We start from the raw sequence: 22116 nt of genomic DNA on the forward strand, positions 1-22116 counted from the left end.
GAGGCGCCAAAACAGGGGAGCTCTGCTCACAGCAACACAGAGGCCAGAGGTTCATTTCTGGTTCTGCTGCTCCTGGGTTCATCCTTTCAAGCCTTGGAAACTCTGGGCATACTGCGTTTTGCTCTACAAATCCCACCACACCCCCAGCAAGCCCTACACCTGGATAACTTCACGTCCTCCTGCAAATCAGGCTGCAGCACCCCCTCCTCCAGGCAGTCCCCCATGCCTTTCCTCCAGCCGCTGTTACACTCATTTCCAACCAGAATGATCCAGTGGGTCCAAATGCTGCTGGGTGTGTTCGGCAGGGTGGGTCTGTGGGCCCAAGGCTCAGGGCTGGCATTCACCCCCATAATCTCCAGCCCCTCAGCCTGGGCCCTGGCACAGAGTGGGGATGGAGCAGGGCCTCCAGGAGCTAGGGACTTCCTAGTAGTCCAGTGGTTAAGAATCCACCTTCCAATGCAGGGGACGTGGGTTCAGTCCCTGGTCCAGGAATGAAGATCCTAGTTGCCCCGGGGCAACTAGGCCCACTCGACGCAACGACCAGGCCCATGGCCACAACTGGAGAGAAGCGAGCACCCCGCAACGGAGGACCCCACGTGCTGCAGCGCAGACCCTGCCTGCCACGACCAAGACCTGACGCAGCCAAACGCATAAATAAATAAACGATACGGTTTTTAAAACACCCAAAGCATGAGCTGAATACCTAAGCTTTGCCTTCAGGAAACTTACAGTTTAGTGAAAGGGAGCTAGATGAATTTCAGGTACTCTGAACACAGATCAGGCCATCCTTCCCTGATGACTTCACATTTAAGCTGAGATCTTACTGGTATTAAGCAGGCAAAAAGGTATAAATAACCTTCCAAGGAGACAGGAGGATAAAGGTGGAAGGCCGCACTTGCGGGACGGAGAGTCCGTGGGTTATGTGTTAACAGTTAGGGTTGAGTTACACTGAGTAACAAACGCTAACCCAAATCTCAGCGCCCGTCAGAAAGGCTTATTACCCTCATGCTATCTGCTCACATCCCTTCCCTCAGGACTTGGGCTGACGGAGCATCTCTATATCAGGTCAGTTGTTCAGTCATGTCCGACTCTTTGCGACCCCATGGACCGCAGCACGCCAGGCTTCCCTGTCCTTCACCATCTCCCAGAGCTTGCTCAAACTCATGTCCATCGAGTCGGTGATGCCATCCAACCATCTCACCCTCTGTCGTCCCCTTCTCCTCCCGCCCTCAATCTTTCCCAGCATCAGGGTCTTTTCCAAGGAGTCAGTTCTTCACATCAGGTGGCCAAGGTTTTGGAGCTTCAGCTTCAACATCAGTCCTTCCAGTGAATATTTGAGACTGATTTCCTTTGCGATTGAGTGGTTGGATCTCCTTGCAGTCCAAGGGACTCTTCAGAGTCTTCTCCACACCACCTCTTTATATGGAGCCTCAGCATCTCTATGTGGATATGCCATCGACAAGAAAGAAGAAAAAGAAGTGCACACGCCAGCAGAGGGTACTGAGTGCGGGCAAACTGTAACTTGGTTCCACACCAGGCTTAAGATTTTGATGTGTGTCCCAGAAGCAATGGAAAAGCATTGCATAAAAATTTCCATTTTTAGTAAACCACTCTAGCCATAGTGAAGAGAGCCCCAAACTTGACTTTTAGTGATGGAAGGAGCCGGTGCTCACAAACACCCCCAAAGAGATTTTCTATAGCAGCAGCCCCCTCTGCCACCACATAGGAACTGAGCCCAGAGTCCTCAGGCACAGAAAACCCCAGACCCTCCTCTGCCCTGGGTGCCCTCAGCAGCCACGGAGTGAGGAGGGGTTCAGACGCACAGCTGTGTGAGTGTGGACTCGCCTGAGCTCAGCCCGGCCATGGGAGTGCTGCAGTCACCGTCCACGGTGCTCACGGCCGACGCGGCTGGGCTCAGACCCAGCCACAGGCTGTGAGAGCAGAGGGGCTCCAGGACCTCATTTCCCCAGGGCTGCATTTTGCAGAAACAAAGAAAGCAGAAGCCCAGAGTGTGTGTGTGTTTGCCGCTCAGTTCAGTTCAGTTCAGTTCAGTCACTCAGTCGTGTCCGACTCTTTGCGACCCCATGAATCACAGCACGCCAGGCCTCCTTGTCCATCACCAACTCTCGGAGTTCACTCAGACTCACGCCCATCGAGTCCGTGATGCCATCCAGCCATCTCATCCTCTGCCGTCCCCTTCTCCTCCTGTCCCCAATCCCTCCCAGCATCAGAGTTGCTCAGTCGTGTCCAACTCTTTGCGACCCCATGGACTATAGCCCGCCAGGCTCCTCTGTCCATGGGGTTCTCCAGGCAAAAATACTGGAGTGGGAAGCCACTCCCTTCTCCAGGGGATCTTCCCGACCCAGGGATCCAACCCGGGTCTCCTGTATGGCAGGCAGGGAAGCCCCCTGATGGGGAGGGATTCCTCAGGGTCACAAAGTGGGGGGCAGGTGGGACTGAAAGTGCACCTTCAGAGGCTTCCTCGGACAGAACTCATTCCCCCTGGGAGCCTCCTGCCCGCTACTCAAAGCAACGGACGTCCTGAAAACGCACAGTGCACACAGCAGGCGCTCAGTGTGTAATAGAAGCGGCGCGGTGGTACCGTTACCAGGCAACCGTTCCCTCTAGACCATCAGCCCTGCGGTGAGAGGTCCTTTGCCGGCACCGCACCCCCCAGGCCCCCTACGCTCGGCATCTCTTTGTCTTGCTCTGCATGGCAAATAGCATCATGCTGATCTGACCGCCAGGGCAGTCCCTGTCCACGGGGGGCCCAAGAGCCTTGGCCCTACCCCTATCCCCGCTACTGAGACCTCCCTCACTTGGGCCTTCAGGGATCCTACTCCCCACCTGCTCACCAGACCACGCAGAGACCCGCACTCAGGCTGGAATGAAATGGACCCGCCCTGCCCTGCCCACGTCTCCCTCGAAACTCCGCTCACTGCGCCTTTCTCTGCATCCTGGCCTCCGTGGCTGCCACAGGAGGGACCGAGCTGACCGTGAATCCACAGGTCAGCCCTGGAAGGCACTTGTGAGGCGAGATCTGACCGCTGAGAAGGTTTGGTTACGAGAGACCTCGCTCTTCCTGCTGCAGAAGCCCCCGTGGTCCGGAAGCAGAGCTCAGGCCACAGTGAATCTGCAGCTGTTTTGAGGGCTGGGGGCTTCCGGCCATGGTGGGGGTGGGGTGAGGTCTCTGAGGTTCTGAAGGCCCACTGTGTGCAGGCTGAGGAGGCACAGAGAAGGAAAGGTGGAGGCCTGCCCCAGAGGTGTCCACAGACCACCTGTGGACAGGCCAGCCAGGCAGACTGCAGCACAGCATGTGAGCTGCTTTTATGGGTCAAGGGTAGGGGTCAAGGGCACAGACCCGTCTGATGGGGAACTGGTGAAGGACAGAGAATGTTCACCTGAGACTGGAGGGTTGTATTAGTTAGTTATGTGCTTGGCTGAAGTAACAGACAAGCCTACTGAGAGTGGCTTAAATTATGAAGGCATCTAATGTTTCATGTTTAAAGAAACTATGAGATACGGGAGGCCCAGACAGGGCCTGGGGGCCCAATGGTGTCATCGGTGACTCCGACGCCACCCACTCCTCTCCTCCACCGTTACCACAATGCTGGAGGTGTTCCCTCATGGATGCAATGTGCCTGCCTCTGCCCCGCCATCACCTCTGAACAGTCAGCACTCAAAGCAGAAGCAAGGGGGCACCTTCTTCCCTGTCGAGTTTTCTTTTCAGGAAGGAAAATCTCTCACAGAAGCGCCCCCAGACTTCCTCCAAATATGTCACTGGCCAGAACTGGGTCCTGATCCCTTGTCCTGACCGTCACTAGTGGTGGTGGTGGGGAAACAGTTGCCATGATGGCTTAGACCAACTGTGATTCCTCCACGTGGCGCGTCCACAGGAAGAAGGCGGGCTGGGCTGGGCAAAGGCTTCTAGCTGAGTAACCAATACCGTCCTGTCACAAGGCAGAAACCGACAAGGGAGCTGAAGGTCAAAGACATGGGAACAGCAGAGGAGGAGGGGCAGCGCGTGCGGTGGGCAGAAGCGCCAGGGGCGGCCCGAGGGCTCGGGGTCGCCGGCGGGCCACTGCCCGGGGGCCTCGGGGGCTCGGGCCACTGCCAGGGGCGGCCCGGGGGCTCGGGGTCGCCGGCGGGCCACTGCCCGGGCGCGGGGGGTGGCCAGGGTCTCCTAAGAGGTTTGGCGCCTGGAGTGAAGCAGGCTTGGGCAACGGGGAGCCGCTGAGACTCAGAGAGCGATGCCGGGGCAGGTGGGAAGTCACAGGTGTGCAGAAGCCGTCACGCTCAGGAGCTGAGCAGAGCCGTTCCGTGACGGGCAGTAACGTCACTAATAGCCTGCGGAGGCCTCTGTTCAAACACATGATTGCAACTGACGAGAGAGAGTACACATGACCTTAAGTAACGAGTCTGCTGGGGCCGCTGCCCGTTTCTGGATGTCAAAACGCAAACACTTGGCCAGTTCCGAGACAGCTCCGCTGCCACACCGGCTGCACACACACCTCTCCTCTCTCACCTGCGTCCTGCCCGGCCTCAGGGTCTGCAGACCCCAGGGCACCCAAACGACCCAGTGTGGGCGAGGGAGACTGGCTTCCAGGCTAGCGAGGAACACAGAGGCTGGACGTGGGGGGTGCTCACTGGTGACTGGGAGCGTGGGATCTCAATCCATCAGCCACTCCTGATCCCAGCATGTTTGCTGGGTGGGGAGGCCTCTTCTCTCTGTGATGCTTTGCCGAGGGCATACGTGTGACCCCCAGAGACATGTCATTCCTTCTTACGACGGGGGTCTCCTGGGCCTGACATGAGAAATACTCTGACACGGGGGACTACAGTCCCTGGGGGCACATAAGGGCAGCTGTGCCCAGGACTGGGAGGACAGCACCCCTGTTAAGGTCCCAACACCCAGGCAATCGTGTCCCGGAACTGAGGGGGCTTAAGGGTCAGGTGGCCATTTCCAGCCACGAGGGGCAAACCGTCAGCATCCACCGGGCTTGTTTTTTAAATTAAATCACACATTTACAACCATCAGGCAAGGCCCTTTGTCAGCAGTCTTGCAACCTTCAGCCTCTCAGCTTTTATTTCTCTCTGGGACTAAGTTCTTGGCATTAAGCTGAGTCCCATTAAGGACATAAACCCTGTCCCTTTCACATGTCACCTTCAGTGTGAGAGCTCCCCCCAACTCCCCCTTCCTTCCCCTCATCAACCCCTCCCCACAGGTGAGCGGGGCTCTTTGAAAGCAGTTCTGCAGACTGGTGAGCTAAGGATTTAGAATAACAGGGTGAGGAGGGGCCTGCCATACAGGAGGGCAGGGTGGGTGGCGGGCAGGGATGATTCACCTATAAAAACTCAGCCAGCTGAAATGTCAGGAAAACAGCTGCCAAGGGCTGAGGAGTGCAGAATAAATGGGTTCAGCGTCGATCCAGCAGCCTTTGGGATGGCTGGCCCTGGAGTGTGGATCTCGGTGTGAAAGAGCGGGTGTTCCCCAGCGCCGGGACTCCCACCTTCTAGAAATCGCAGTTGAGATGTGCAGATGTTTTGAAACCAGAATACTGGGGTTCAAGGCTGGCTCCACCGCTTGGTTAGTTCAGTTCAGTCCCTCAGTCGTGTCCGACTCTTTACGACTTCATGGACCGCAGCACGCCAGGCCTCCCTGTCCATCACCAACTCCCTGAGTTTACTCAAACTCATGTCCACTGAGTCGGTGAAGCCATCCAACCGTCTCATCCTCCTCTTGGTTAGTAATTGAAAGCAAAAGGAGCCTCAGTTTCTTCTTCTGTAAAATGGGAACACTGAAGCCTCTCCCTCTCAGGGTTAGACAGTGGAGCAGGGGAGCTGACTGGGCTGAGGGTGGTCCCAGGATGCTGCTGTCGCTGCTACAACCACTGTCTTCCAGGGCAGGGTCAGCAAGCTTTTCCTGTGACGGCTCAGACAGTAAGTAATTTAGGCTGCAGGGGACCTCTGGTCTTTGACCCAGGCATGACCCTCTGCTGCTGCAGGGCCAATGCAACTTCAGCTAACAAGTCGTCCGTGCTCTCTCTCCTGTAACGGTCTCCTATAACTGGTACGTTGTTGACATTTTCCCCAGCAGTCTTGATTCCAGTTTGTGTTTCATCCAGCCCGGAATTTTACATCATGTACTCTGCACAGAAATTAAATATGCAGGGTGACGATATACAGCCTTAAAGTACTCCTTCCCGATTCTGAACCAGTCTGTTGTTCCCTGTCCGGTTCTACCTGTTGCTTCTTGACCTGCGTACAGGTTTCTCAGGAGGCAGGTAAGGTGGTCTGGTATTCCCATCCCTTTAAGAATTTTCCAGTTTGTTGTGATCCACACAGTCAAAGGCTTCGGTCTAGTCAGTGAAGCAGGTGTTTTTCTGGAATTCTCTTGCTTTTTCTATGATCCAGCGGATATTGGCAAGGTGATCTCTGATTCTTCTGCCTTTTCTAAATCTAGCTTATACATCTGGAAGTGCTGTTAAAGCCTCACTTGAAGGATTTTGAGCATTACTTTGCTAGCATGTGAAATGAGTGCAATTGAATGGTAGCTTGAACATTCTTTGGCATTACCTTTCTTTGGGATTGGAATGAAAACTTTTTCCAGTCCTGTGACCATTGCGGAGTTTTCCAAATTTGCTGGGATGTGAAAAAGGAGGGTGAAAAGCTGATCTAAAATTCCACATTCAAAAAACTAAGATCATGGCACCTGGTCCCATCACTTCATGGCAAACAGATGGGGGAAAAAATGGAAACAGTGGCAGATTTTATTTTCTTGGGTTCCAAAATCACTGCAAATGGTGACTGCAGCCATGAAATTAAAAGATGCTTGCTCCCTGGCAGAAAAGCTATGACAAACCTAGACAGTGTATCAAGAAGCAGAGACATCACTTGGCTGACAAAAGTCCATAGAGTCAAAGCTGTGGCTTTCCCAGTGGTCACGTGTGGATGTGAGAGCTGGACCACAAAGAAGACGGAGCACCAAAGAACTGATGCTTTCAAACTGTGGTGTCGGAGAAGACTCTTGAGAGTCCCTCGGACTGCAAGGAGACCCAACTAGTCCATCCTGAAGGAGATCAGCCCTGAATATTCATTGGAGGGACTGATGCTGAAGCTGAAGCTCCCATAGTTCACCTGAGGCGGAGAGCTGACTCCCTGGAAAAGACCCTGATGCTGGGAAAGACTGAGGGCGGGAGGAGAAGGGGACGACAGAGGATGAGATGGTTGGATGGCATCACCAACTTGATGGACATGAGTTTGAGCAGGCTCCGGGAGATGGTGAAGGACAGGGAGGCCTGGCGTGCTGCAGTCCGTGGGGTCGCAGAGTCGGACACGACTGGGCAGCTGAACCACAAGAACTGCCGAGGACGGCTGTGTTGGTCTCAGGCGTACGGCGTGATTCGCTCTTTGTCCGTATTGTGGAATGATCACCACGGCAAGCCTGTCTAACACCCAGCACTGCAGTCACACGCTTCTGCTTGTGATGGGAACTGCTGAGGTCTGCTCTCTTGGACCGACTCCCTTCCAGACACAGCACAGTGCTGCCAACCAGCCTCACCCGCTGCACAGGACTCCCCAGGACCCTTTATTACACGACTCGGCGTTTGTGCCTTCTGGCCCCGTCACCCACTTCCCTGACCCCGCCTCTGGCAGCTCTAGCGTGTTCCGTGTCTCAGTGCGTTTGGGGTTTTATTCGGGCTCCACGTGGGAGGGAGCCTGTATGCCATGTGCCTCCCTCTGTCTTACTTCTTTCACGAGCATGACGCCCTCAAGGTCCATGGCTGAAAGCGGCAGGATCTCCTTTCTGTAACGGCGGGTTAAGATTTCATGTACACACGTCACATGTTCTCCATCCGTTCATTTCTCTGCGGACGCCGAGGTCGTCTCCGTGACCTGGCTGTTGTAAATAACGCCGTAGCGAAGGCGAGGACGCAGGTATATCTCAGCATGGCGATCTCCTTCCCGTCAGATAAACACCCAGAAGCAGGACTGCTGGACTTCACGCAGCTTTCTTTTCCTCTGTGGACTCTCCATACTGTTTTCCATAGCGGCTATGATAATTTCCATCCCATAACAGCGCACGAAGGCCCCCCTTTCTGCACACCCTGGCTAACTCTTGTTACTCTTGTCTTTGGGTGGTAGCCCTTCTGGCGCGTGTGAGGTGGCACCTCGCCGTGGTTTTGATTCGCATTCCCTGGTGCTTGCAATGCAGAGCATCTTTCCATGCACCTGCTGGCCACGCGCCCTTCAGAAGAAGATCCACCCAGATCCTCTGCCCGCTTCACAACTGGGTTTCTTGGTCTTTTGCTGCTGAGTTGTATGAGTTCTTGAGATACTTTGGGTATCAACCCCCTATCAGATACATTATCTGTAAATATTTTCTCCGGGTCTGGAGGTGCCTTGACCTCTGCTTTCTGGAGGACGGTGGTCCAGGCTTGGGATTTTCCATTTTCATCCCTGTGTTTCCAATTGGTGGCGGTGCTGTGTTCTGGTTAAACGGCATGTGGCCGCGATCACTACCCACTTTTCTGGGAGCCCGCTGCAAGGGGTGCGGTGGGGCATGAGCACGGTTCTCCTGCAGTCAGCGGGCAGACGGTCACGGGTGGTGGATTCGCGTGTCCCGGCCTCAGAGTGATGGGCAGCTCGTAGAGGATGTCGCTGCTGAAACGCTGAGCGGGCACTCTGTCCCTTGACAATCTGGAAGCCAAGTGGGGTACAAGGAGTTCCCCTGAGTCACGAAATCTCAGTTGAGACCTCCTGGGAGGCTAAAGCCTGCTTGCAGCCGCTGTCACCAAGGAGGGGAAGGCCTTGGGCTGGCACAGGAGAGCTGCGGGACTGCACTTGCCCTGCTCACCCAGGGTCAGCTCTGGGACTCGTGGAGTGTGCGCTCTGCTGGGGACACATAAGACAGTCGGTCTCCAGAGGGGGCGACTGGCTTTTTCCTCTGGCTGAGGGCCTCCTGTGTGCCAAGCACAGCCGTCCTCAGGGACACGGTGGGAAGGCGGCGCGCAGAGAGGTCAAGGGAGCCTTTCTGGGTCACACGGCCGCAGGGGCAGCGCTGGGCTCTGACACCCCTGACTCCCGGCCCCTCGCTCTCCTTTCCCCAGAGCCTTCGGGTCCCACACGCCTGCGTCCCGCAGAGGCCCAGGGACAGGCACCAGAGCCCCCTGCCCAGTCAGCCGGGCCGCCGCTGTGAGGGGGAGGCCAGGGCGTCTCCAGAGTCCCCGAGGCTGCTCTCGGCGCGGCGCCCCGCACACACTCCGGCCGGAGTCCAGCTCTGTCCTGGGGCGTCGCTGTGTCCTCCGTGCCCCTGTCCCCACGGGGCTGGAAGCAGCAGCTGCTTCACAAGGCTCTGAGGGGCCTACAGAGTCCTTGAAGCCGTGCCCGGCATTCAGGGAGCGCCGTGGGGTGTCAGTCTTATCGTCTCCTCTTCCCTTTGCTGGACGAGGAGGGGGCCCGGGAGGGGGCCTGGGCTGCACCCGGCTCTCACCCCACTCGCCGTCCTGCAGGGGGAGGTGCCAGGCTGGGCTCTGCCCCCTGCCCCCCCAGCACCCTCAGTCCCCACCTCTGCTGCCCGGCAATGTCTTCCGGAGGCGTCTCTGCCTCCCCGTTCCCTGCCTGCCCAGCAGCCCCTCCAGGGGTTGTTCCAGAGTCTCCTGGCGCTTGGCCCCCACACCTTCTCCGTGTGGGGTGTGGGTGAAGCGATGGACAGTCTGGGGGAGTCTGACGTCCCCATGTGCCCACGGCCTCCAGAGCCCCAGGTGGGGCTGGAGTCTCATTCATGCGCTGATGTGCTCAGAGAGTCTTAGCACCTACTTTGCTGGGTGGTCTCAGCGGACAGACAGACCAGGGGACTGCAGGACAGCCTAAGGCAGGGTGAGCCCGAGCTGGCCTCCTAACTCCTCTCAGCCTTAGTCTTCTCCTCCTTTGAATGGGCACAGCCTGCTGTGGGGGAGTGGCAGCCTGGCCCACTGCCAGACACCGCTGTCCATGCCTCCGAGGCCAGAGCCCACTTACGGAAGCCTGGGGGTGGGGGGCGGGCACCAGTATCATGACCCCTTTCTGCAGGTCGGAAGCAGGCACGGGGAGGTGGCGTGACCTCCGATCACAGAGCCCAGGCCGCCCAGCTCCGGGCCAGTGCCCACGCCGGCCCCCTCATCCTCCTCCAGGCCCCACAGCTGCGGCCTCAGCGCTGCTATTCTGCAGGAGCAGCGTGGGGCATGGGGGACCCGCACTCCGAGCGCTGCAGAGAGGGGCTGTGCTGTATTCGCCACTGGGCACCCCGGCCCCGCCCAGCCCGGCCATACTGCAGGGCCTGAACCAGTGTTTGCTGAATGGCTGCCTGACCGTCGGCATGGACCTGTGCCGTGCCCACCGCTTCCTCAGCTCTGCAGCACGCCCGGCTTCACGGCTGTCACCTCCATCGGGCCCCCTGTCAGGGAGAGTCAGGGGACCAGAGCTGCTCAGCAGGGGACAGGGAGCCTCGGGGTGCCTGTGGCTGCCCCAAGGCTCCCCTGGGCCATCCCAGGCCAAACCCCCGGGAGGCCCAGCCGGGGTCAGTGTCAGCAACGAGCCCCATCCCCGGGGGCATGCACACGGGCGCTGAGGGGTGCCTCCTGAGGGCAACTCAGCATCCGATGGAGCGCTGGGGCCAGACTGCTTTCCACGTCCATTCCAAGCCTGCACCCCTGCCGCCAACACAGAGCCAGCTGTAAAGACACTCGCTGTGCGGCCTGGGTTAGAGCAGGTTCCCTGCCGTGTGACCTTGGGCCTCAGTGTCCTCATCTGTAATAAAGAACTACTAGGAGGGCCTGAGGAGGGCTCACTAAGCTGCTCTCATCACCATCCCCATCTCACAGAGGAAGGGGGATGGAGGCCTGCTACAGGGACAGGGTCACATGCCCCCACACCCCCCCCCACACCTCTGAGCCACCGTGCATGCTGTTCCACCGAGCGCACCCACACCCTTCCCCGTCCTGACCAGATCACACAGCAGTGATGCTTCAAGGCCCCCCCAGACCCTAGCCCACCTTCCCCACCAGATGTGTCCCTACTTCACCTCGAAGCCCCCCACCTCCTAGCCTCCTCATCTGGCATGGTCCTGTCCCTCATGGACAGACACCCAGGCTCCCTCTTCACAGTCCCCCGAGCCCCCGACCTGGGACCAAGTACACAGCAGGTGCTCAAGGCAAGCTTTCTATGAATACATCCTATTTTAAGCCAGCCTGACTTAGCACTTTGCAATCACTCCAACAAGTGAACAAATCAACTGAACAGTTTTTTGGTTTTTTGTTTTTTTTTTTTTACCGTGTCTTCAATCTGTTGACTAATGTATGGGCTTCCCTGCGGCTCAGAGGTAAAGAATCATCTGCAAAGCAGCAGACGCAGGATACACAGGTTGGATCCCTGGGTCGGGAATGTCCCCTGGAGAAGGGAATGGCAACCCACTTCAGTACTCTTGCCTGGAAAATCCCAGGGACAGAGGAGCCTGGCGGGCTATAGTCCATGGGGTCACGTATGTAAGGGTTGCTCTCCCTCTAAAATCACAGGCCGTGACTGGAGAGCACATAAGGCGTTAGACAGGACTGGACACCCAGGACGCCCTACAGATCCGTCTCCGCAGACGGACAGCTCAGACCAAGGCTCAACCAAGTTCTAGCCTCTGCTTTCATACAGTGCATGGAATTTGGTTGCTTTTTCAAATTAAGCTTTTATACTTGTCAGCCTAGCAGGGAAGTTGTCATTTCCGAACTCATTTTTCCAGCAATAATCAAGTTACACCACGCGTGAGACGGCCTGTTCCCTGAGTTATTTAATTAGAATCTGCAGCTATTAGCCGGGAAAGAGTTAGTGCAGCGTATTTCAAAACAACCTACATCTCTGGGAAGGGGCGGGGGTGGTGCCCCTGGGAGGTATCAGCTCCTGACTCCTCCAGTCGGGAGCATCAGTCTTCCCGCTGTAGATTTCCAGAGAAGCACCCAGAGGGGAGAGTGGGCTGGAGCGGAGCCTGGCCGTCACCCACGGGAGGGAGGGCTGGAAACGTCAGGAGAGCCACGGTCCTGAGGCTGGACCCAAGGGAGCGAGAAATGTCCCCTGAGGACTGCTGCTTGGGCTAGGGAGCGAGAAATGTCCCCTGAGGACTGCTGCTTGGGCTAGGATAAGGCTCAGAGGTTGCAACAGAGAGCCCCACAGCCGAGTGGCAAATGGAAGCTCCCATCTTTCCCACTGGGTCTGGAGGCAGACAGTCCAGGGCTGGTCCCGGAAGCTCCTCTCTCTGATGCCTGTCGTCCCTGAGGAGTGGCTCGTCTACATGGGGACAGGATGAGAGCCAGCCTCAGAGCTCCTGCTCCCAGGGGCACGACCGAGGGAGAAGCAGCAGGAGCCAGCGTCTCTCTCCTAGGATGCATTCTAGAGGCTCTACAAACCTCCTCCCTTCCTGTCCTGAAGGAAGGGAGCTTCGCACGCCCAGCCTCGCTGCAGAGATGGGAACCCTGTAGGCCTGGGGGGCTGTGTGGCCAGCTAAAGGTTGGTATTCAGTGCTCTGGGAAGTGGACAAGGCTATTGGGAGCCTTGGGGACCCCTCAGCCCCACCCCTTCTAATGTTCCACCCACCACCCCACCCCTCTCTACCTGAGGTCCTATTTTATGAGACTGTTGTGTGGAGCAGACAAACCGCATTAAGCAGTTCATAATTCAGGAACCAGCTACATACCCTGGGCTTCTGGCTACTGTTGAGTTTTGCTGGCAAATTGCTGGTGGGGATCCCTAAGGGACCGAGGCTGCCCCGCCCTGCCGGACTCCGTGGGCACCTGTGGCCAGATGTGTGCTGCCAGCGGCAGGCAGCTGTGTTACTCCCCACTCACGGCTACCCCACTCTTTAGGGAAAGCCCACAGCCCTCCCTGTGAGACTGAGCTTGCACTGAGGGTGAGCAGCGGCAGCCGTGGCCCAGCCCAGGCCCGGGGCTCACCGGAGAGGAGGCGGCGGTCTCGGGAGGGCCCTGAGCCTCCGGCATCAGAGCCGCTGCTCCCAGGCCCTGAGCTTGGAGCCGCCAAGGACAGTGCACACCAGGGGTGGTCCTGCAAGCAAGGGGGCCAGGCCTGCCCCTGACTCCCCATTTCTGCCCTGCGCATGCCTGACACCCCGCTTTCTTCAGCCCTATGCCTGCTGCTTCCTGTGTTCAAAGTCACGCATCGGGGGCCCTCCCTGATGGGGAAAGGGGAAAAGGCCCGACTCCCGCATGACAGTCGGAAAAGCCAGCTGCAGAGGAAAGACCAAGCCTCTTTGGGGGATCACCCCCCGCCTTTCTCTGATTGCCCACACTGGCTGGTTCGTGGGGCTTTACTATCCTATGACGAACCTCTGGGTCGTAATGAACACAGACCTCAGGGCAGAAGTTCCCCTCGGTCCTTCGGGAGACGGGGTGATGTTGGTGCAAGACAGTGATGCGCGATTTCTGCACTCCCACCCTGCGACGGCCCCTGGCCTTTCCCGGCAGAACCGCACTGGTGGCTGCTGGGATTTGCCTGATACTTCTTCTAAGTCGTCACCCCATCTCGTTGCTCTGATGAACTCCAAGCACCATGTCACTCCAGGACCATACACAGCCCCACCTCTCGGCGGGGAGAATGCAGGACAGAGCATCTGTGAGGCAGCTTTCTGGAGCATCCAGTTCATGTCACGATGAGGAAGGACCAACTCCTTGATGAAAACCATCCCTCTCCCCCACCAGCACGGCCCTAGGCGGGTGGGGGGCTGGAGGGCTCGCTGCCCTGACTCCTGCTCCCCCTCAGGCCGCCACGTGGGGACGAGAGGCTCCTCTGCCCAGAGGCCTTTGGCTGAGCCTCACGGGCTGGGTGAGGCTAGACCTCATGGCTGCTGAGGTCAGTGGAAGGGAGCCTTGGCACTCAGGGGTGGGCCCTGCACGCTGGGTTTCCCGGAGCTGAGACCAGGTCCGTGGCCTCACTCTGAGTCCTGGATCTCGTCCCCTTCAACACCCGTGGTTCTTATCACCTCTGTCACCTGGGGGTCCTCGCTGTCCCAGGGAGGCTCATGTACAGCCTGTGTTGACCCGTGGATTCCTCGGACGTCTTCTGAAGTCCTCTATCACTAGGGTCAACGGTCATCATTTTCTCCCAGAGGTTTTCATGCTCAAACAACAAGGAATCCAGTGCTGCCCACACAGTACCCGCTGCCGCAGCTCCACAAAGTCCTCCCCCCAGGGGGCAGGGACTAGTGGCTGCAGTCACAGCCTCCGCACTCGCACCAAGTGGCTGCCGTAGTTTTGGCCCAGGGAGAGTTCCAGGGCAGCGTATGCAGCGGGGTTGCAGGGGTTCAGCTTATAGCCTGTGCACTTCCTGCCGAGGCCAAGCCTGCCCCTCTCACATCAGAGAGGAGGTCTCCTGGCTTCAGGCCCCTCCCTCGATCCGTTCCTGGTGGCCGTCCCGCAGGTGAAGGTTAGCTCCCCATGTGCCCCAGGTCTGTCTGTCCTGCGAATGGCCCAGCGGGTCTCCTCCAGTCAGTCCCCAAGGATAACTTCATGAACTTTGGTAACATAAGCCCTTCATCCCGCAGCCTTCATGGAAAAGTGCCCGGAGGCAGAGGAGCTCTGCTGATTTTCCTTAAGGACCTGGACGACCAGCCAGGCCAGCATCACCATGGTGAAGCTGTGTGGACCCGTGATCTTGAGGAGCTTGGAGTAGCCCACAGGCGCCTCCTCGTCAGCAGGGAGGCCTCAGTGAGGCCCTGTGCGGTGGCCACCTGCTGGCTGTACTAGGCAAAGACACGGACTATGCTTACAAACAGTCCTAGCTATGCTAACAATGCCAGCAATGCTAACTAACTAGGTATACTAACAATGCTAACTATGCTTACTAACTGGCTCAGCTGGTGAAGAATCCGCCTGCAATGCAGGAGACCTGCCTCAATCCCTGGGTTGGGAGAAGGGAAAGGCTGCCCACTCCAGTATCCTGGCTTGGAGAATTCCATGGACTGTCGCAAAGAGTTGGACACAACTGAGTGACTTTCACTTTCATACTAACTGTACCAACAATTCTAGCTACACTAACTATACTAAAAATACAAAAAACAATCTAAGAGAAAAACCACAAAGAAAAAAAATTTTTAAGTGAGTAGAGAATAAAGAAAAATAAACAAAATGGGAGTAAAAAGGAAAAAAACAAGCTAACTGTGGGGTCAAGGTTGTCAGGTCACCAGCGGGAGCGTCCTGGGTTATAAGAACGGAAAACCTGGGCCCAGCAGGGACCTCTGCAGGTTTTCTGCAAATAATCATAGCAGCGCCTTTTGAGGTCAGAGCAAGAAATGAACCAATCACCACGATCTTCTCACTAATTGGTCTTAAGACCTCTTTACTCTTAAAAACAACAACAAAAAAAAGGACCCAAACAGTTATTGATGTGAGTTATTAGAGATTACTTCATTCAAAATGAAAACTGTAGGATAATTCAGTGGATGTTTCATTTCTAGTTTGAAAACCTGTAATAATTTTTTACTTTTAAAGACCTCACAACATCGACACTTAAAATATTAAATTCTTTCTCCTTAAAAGTCTGGTCTCTAATATTACAACTCAGCTGGCATCATGACACTATAGGGAAATGATAAGACATGATAAGTATCTTTATTCTTTTTGTTACCATGTCAAATATGCAGTATTTGAAACCTGGGAGGTTGAGGCAAGATTCTAGGATTTCCCCTTCACAATCCAACTAACCCGCACAGAGGAAACAATTAGAATAGAATAGATGGGGCTTGTTTATTATCAGCTCTAAGAACTACTGGCTCCAGGAAGTGATGTGTGTGAAAAATTCCACAAAAGAGGAGAGATCTGGCCTGGGTTGGAGGCACACCATTAGCATCTGTAGAGTTGTAAGGAAGATAGCTTCCATCATATCTTCACCAGTGATCTTGGGAGATTTCTCATCAGAAACCTTTGAGGCACAGGCTGATGTCAATTCAAAAAAGCTGTCAACCAAGACTTCTATATCTGATAAAACTGTCCTTCAAAACCGAGGGAGAAATTAAGACCTTCCCAGAAAAGCCAAAGCTGAACAATTTCTTTACCACCAGACCTGCCTGCAATGAGGGGTTCCCTTCAGGCTGAATGAAGGATACCGGAAATGTGAAGAAATAAAGCTCTCTGGTGAAAGCAGACTCACAGATAATGAGAAAAGCTGGCACTACTGTAGCTTCACTTTGCAGGCCCACTTTTTCTTTTCTACTTAAGAGATTAAAGTCCTAAAACAACCACCAAACAACCATTAGCCTGTGTTTGGACACATGGTGCATAAAGATGTACTTCCGGGACGTCAGTAACTGAGAGGGAATGGAGTCAGAGCTGCTCAGCAGAGTTTTTATACTTTGTTACAGTTGCTGCTGCTGCTGCTGAGTCACTTCAGTCGTGTCCGTCTCTGTGCGACCCCAAAGATGGCAGCCCACCAGGCTCCCCCGTCCCTGGGATTCTCCAGGCAAGGACACTGGAGTGGGTTGCCATTTCCTTCTCTAACGCATGAAAGTGAAAAGTGAAAGTGAAGTCGCTCAGTCGTGCCCGACTCTTCGAGACCCCATGGACTGCAGCCTTCCAGGCTCCTCCGTTCATGGGATTTCCCAGACAAGAATACTGGAGTGGGTTGCCATTGTTACAGTTAAGTTGGTATAAATTGGCATTACAGTACTATAACTTTAGGATGGTAAATGCAATCCCATGGTAAGCAGAAAGAAAAGAGTCAAAGGATATACACAAAAGGAAATGAGGAGGGCACTCAAACGGCTCGCTACAGAAAAAAAAGTCAGCTAAAAACAAAAGAAGATGGCCAAGTTGGAAAAGAGGGACAAAAACGCTGTAAAGCACATAGGCAGCAAACAGTAAAATGAAAGCAGCAAGCTTTCCTTACCAGCAATTTTAAATGTAAACGGATTAAAATTTCCAAACAGAATACTAATTGGCAGAAAGGATACAGAGGTCTCATTCTAGTTCCAAAGACACAAAAACGCTGACCGTGAACGGACAGAAAAAGAGAGTCTGGGCAGACGGCACCCCAGGAGAGCAGGGAGGTTGTGCTTATGCCAGACTTCGAACTGGCATTAGGATGCGTCCAATCACGTCTGACTCTTTGCAGCCCTGTGGACTGTAGACTGCAAGGCTCCTTTGCCCATGGAATTTTCCACGCAAGAATACTGGAGTGGGACGCTATTTCCTATTGCAGGGCACCTTCCTGCCTCAGGGATCAAACTCCCGTCTCTCGAGCCTCCTGCACTGGCAGATGGGTTCTCTACCACCCGTGCCACCTGGGAAGCCCCAGGAGGCTTCACAGCGGAAACGGCTTCAAGAGGCAAAGAAAACACGGCGCATTCAGAACAGCTGGAAGGTAAAACTGCAAACACCGGGGCTCCTAACAGACCACCAAAACATGCGGAGGAAAAATGGACAGACAGGGAGACACAGTTGGTTCTACGTAGTAGTTGGAGTCTTCAGTACCCCATCTCAGGGATGGCTAGGGCACCCAGACAGAAGCGAGGAAGGGGGAACAGGAACAGCGCAATAAGCCAGCTAGACCCAAGACATACGCGACCCTACCAACCAACACAACACATGAGTCCACAGGAGGCCTTGTCTGGGACAGACCACGCGTTAGAGCGCAGTTTAAGTCTCAGCAGACTTTGAAAGGCAGATATACACAGCACCTTCTCCAGGCACAAAGGGGTGACGGCAGAAATCCGCAACAAAGGAAAAGTGGGAGATTCACAATTTGTGGAAAGTACCCAACGCACTTAAAAAGAACCCGTGTCAAAGGAGAAATCATGGGAAATTGGAAATTACCTACAGACGAAGGAAAACGAGGACGTATCCATCTGAGAAATGACACGATCACAAATAAAGAACTCAGCTCTGTGCAACTGGGAAAACTAGAAACAGGGGAACAAATTAAACCCGAAGCTACTGAAGGAAGGTCACAGCAAAGATCAGAGCAGACGGCAAAGCAACAGAGAAAATCAACAAAACCCAAGGCCGGTGCTTTGGAAAGATAAGCCATCTACCAGAGTGGGAGCTCAACTGACTAAGAAAAAACGAGGAGGCAAATAATTCAAACAGAAGTAAACATGGGGACATTATTACTCATTGCAGAAAAATAAAAAGGATTGTAAGAGAGCACCGGGAACAACTGTATTCTAACGAATGAGGTAACTTGGATGAAGCAACAAATTCTTAGCATTACAAAACAAGGCCAACAATTCACCTGCAGGGGTGAGGTCAGTTCAGAAGTGGTGAGACCCCGACCCGCAGTGAACACTCGTTAAATGGTATTATACTTAATTCCTACCAGTGAGTATGAGTTCACTTTAAGGGGCTGATGAGAGCCAGGGAGAGAAAAGATAATGCTTTATCCTGCAGAAAGCCTCTGCATCTTAAATACAGTATCAGCCCTCCTGGGCGCTCCATGCAACTCTTCATTCTTTCCAAACTCTACACTCTGCAAATGTCTCCTTCTTCCCCTAAATAAATCATTAAAATGTTCCAAGTCTGGCCCTCGGGAGCTTCCCTGGAATGGAGTGAAAAGCAGACACACGCTCCCCGGGCACAAGGAGCAAAGCCCTACGTTTGCAAAATGGTCAAAAATGAGTCATTTCATTTGTGGAAAATGAATACATCTGATCTTGCAAATGTTTCGCCTCGGGGAAAAGAAGCGCACGCAAATTCTCAAGCAGGCTTCTCTTGGTAAAATAGTTGCTGGCTGCTCCGCGAGGCTGAGACATCCAAGCAGGAAGCCTCAGATGGTCTGCATCTAAACGGGCCCCAAGGAGGGTGGGGAACAGGGGTTCTCCCTGGATTCAGCTCCTTAACATTTAGCAAAGAGCTCACAGCATCCATCAACACCTCACTTGGCCAGGCTAACAAAACCCAGGCATCAAAGGCGGCCCCTTCTGCCCACTATCTGTAGTGAGGGTTTGTTGTGGATGTGGGGACATGAAGGAGTCCACTGAGCAAGGTGAATGGTCCACTTTTTTCCACCAAATTTATGGTCTGAAAATATTTATCGGTCCTGAATCCAACAGAACAGTTTTCCCCTGTTCCATGCAAAACGTGCTACGTCTCCCGGTGATACCAGGGCAAATTCATTCCACTAAGGCCCGTGGGGCCTGCTGTGTGCCTGGGGGTGCCGGCCCCACCTGGAAATGACCCCCGGCCTCGTCCCGGGTCCCTAACTCTGCCCGGGTGAGTAAGACAGGGGCTCACGTCACTAGGACACAAAGCAACAAGGACCTGGATATTAAAAGTGTGCACGGCAGCCACGGAAGGCAAGTGTGAAAGCCGAGCAGGACCCGGTGGGCATCCTGGGCGCGGGAGGGTTTCTAGGCAGCCTCCATGACCTTCCCTGAGTTCCCAAGCGCAGTTCAAACAGCTGCCAACAGGGAAGGGAGGGGACACAGGGACAGGGGCAGGGCAGTCAAGAGACGGCCGTGCAGCCTCGGGGCAGGGTCCTGCTTTGTCTCAAGGGATACACAGAACAATCTCTCTGAGCTCTTCACAGAAGTAAAGCCCAAGCAATGGAAGGCGTCAGCATTCTTCAAACCAGAGAAGACCGCCTGAGGCCACATCAAGGGATCCAGAGAAGCTCATCCGGAGCCCACCTGGGGCCAGGTTAAGGGAGTGTACGTAGGCCCTGCACACACCCGCATCTCAGCAGCAGCCCCACTCTTGAACCACTGCTATAAAGCTTCTCAGCCAAGCCTCCCAGGTAGGGACACACAGTTTTCGAGGGCAGGAGTCCACCGTGTCCCTCCGTGCCTGGCAAAGCAACAGAGCTCTTCTGCTCTGCTTCACCCCAACCCTTGTCTCCGAGATTCGACTCGGCACCGGTGCGCAGAGGCGGAACTTCCAGCTTCAGTGGGAGGAGGGGAGGGCAGCACGTCAGCCTCACCCCCGCCCCCAAAGCTTCAGGGTGGCAGCAGCTTGTGGGGGATTCCGAGAAGCCAGACGTTCGCCCCGGGGAGAGGGTGGAGGAAATGGCACAAGTCACACCCACAGGCCAGAGGGCAGGCAAGGAGTCAGTGGTCACATGCAGAAGTCAGGAGCACTGCGCTGCGGGAGCAGCTCGAGGGGGACTTGGAGGAAAACCAGGCTGCACCGGCGGGAGGTGCTGGCGGGGCAACAGGGATCGTGGGGCAAGAAGCAGCGGTCCAGGCTTCAGAGCACTCCTTCTGGTGGGGAAGCGGGGGCTGCAGGGAGGCCGCCCGACAGGGTCTGGGTGCACAGACAGAAGACACCCCTCCACACGCCTCCCCAGACACCCAGCTCTGTAGCTGTCCTGCAAGGCAGTCCCGAGCACAGGCAGAACAGAGGGCTGAGTCAGAGCTGAGTGGTCCGGGGGTCGCCGCTCCTCAGCAAATGGAGGGCTGTGTGTGTGCTCTGCCCATGCCCCAGCACCAGCTGTGACGTGTGGCAGAGGCCTGAAGCCCGTGTCGAGAGGCCCGGGATGAAGTGCGGGATGGAGCCTGGTCCAGGACGGAACCCGGCACCTTCACGTCCTGACGGTTTCTGCCCACAAGCCAGGCGTGCACAGAACCACGCGGACTGGAGCCGTCAGGCTGGGGTCCTCACAGAAGAGCGGAAACGCAGCCTTCTCTGCCCGCAAGCCCATCGGAGTTCCTCCCTGCCCAGCTCCTCCGCTCCAGGCGCCCTGCCGAGAGCCATCTGGCTGGAGCTGGGAACATATGTTCACTCCGCACACCGCCCCCCGTGTCCCAAGACCGTTCCTGTTCCCACCAGGCAGCCAAGCCATGTGGCTCTGGGTGCTCACATGAGCGCACCCACCTCCCCCACACGGACAACCCTCCTCCCGCGGGCTGGCTGCCAGCACCACGGCCTTCAAACCCCACTTTCCTGACACCCCCACCCCTCCATGGGGTGCGGAGGCCAGAGGTGGGGTGAGACCGGCTCGAGAGCTCTTCAGGCCCATTCAGGCCCCCCTGCAAGGCCCCCCCCCCGCCCCCGCGCACACCTCCCACCCCCGCTCACTGGGAACCAGAACCCACAGGTCTCTCGGGAACTGCAGCACCCTCTGGGTGAGCGTGCCAGACGGGGGCAGGGGAGGTCCTCAGATCCCAGGCGGGTGGTGGGGGCTGGTGGGACACCACTCTCCCCTCTCCTTGCCAATCCGCTTCCGACGTCTTTGCACACCCCCACTGCCAGGACCCTAACTCCCTGCTGACGGTGCTTGACTTTTAATGAGCTTTCTGGAGAGGTCGCCCACGGGCCCAGTCCACAGCCCAGCAACTGCCCCAGGACTCAGAGGAGGCTGGTGGCCACCCTTCCCTGCCTGCCTTGCACCCTGCCCCTCCTCCTGAGGGGACAGCCTACTAGCTGCCTATGTTTCCTGCCCTGGGTTTTTAATGCAAACGTTATAAAGCAAGAAATCACATTCTTCTATCTGACTTCCTTACCCGAAATGTCACATGACGTCCAGGCCCTCTTGCACCTTCTCTGTTCACAGACAGCACCCCTGGGCCTCCTCCTCACCAGCAGCCGGTGAACACCCCTCTCAGAGCTGCAGGCGGCTCTCACGGACCCCGGGCAGCCCCAGAACACCCAACCAGGCCGCCCCTGCACCTCTTGGACGCTGTCTCGCACGGCATCACCTCCAGCCCCTCAGGCCTGGGGTGGCCCGTCCTTCTTCCTCGTGTGGTGCTCTGTTCAGGCTCCTTGAGGGTGCCTCTGCTGCCTGCCTGACTCGTGGCCATCAGCCCCAGCCCCCTCTGCGGCCCCTGCTCTGCCTCCCGGGCTCAGGACACTGCCGGCACCTCCTGGGCTAAGTCGTAGCCCAGTGCAGGGGCTTGTGGCTCCAGGAGCCTCCTCAGGATGCAGGCACCTGCACTCCGCCTCCAGCCCTGGCCTGAGGACCCCGCCCCGCCCGACACTCCCAGCTGCAGCCCCGCAAGCACCTCCTCTACCCACTTGGTCACGGGAAGGCACCCTGTGGGCCTGGGGGCCTGTGGTTCTTAACCACCTTCTGTGTCTCCTCCTCGCCCCCACACTCACCACCAACCACTGTCTCCCATCCCCCATGGCCTCCTTGGCCCCCAACTCAAGCCTTGAA

The 22116-nt window shown here is 56.0% G+C and overlaps 1 protein-coding gene across 1 annotated transcript in view; it reads right to left on the minus strand.

Moving 5' to 3' along the window:
* IQSEC1 (IQ motif and Sec7 domain ArfGEF 1) overlaps positions 1-22116 on the minus strand; it is a 275586-nt gene that overhangs the window by 182349 nt on the left and 71121 nt on the right. The gene's annotated exons all lie outside the window — the stretch shown is intronic.

The sequence above is a fragment of the Budorcas taxicolor genome, chromosome 1 (genome assembly GCF_023091745.1).
Source record: "Budorcas taxicolor isolate Tak-1 chromosome 1, Takin1.1, whole genome shotgun sequence".
Taxonomy (NCBI): domain Eukaryota; kingdom Metazoa; phylum Chordata; class Mammalia; order Artiodactyla; family Bovidae; genus Budorcas; species Budorcas taxicolor.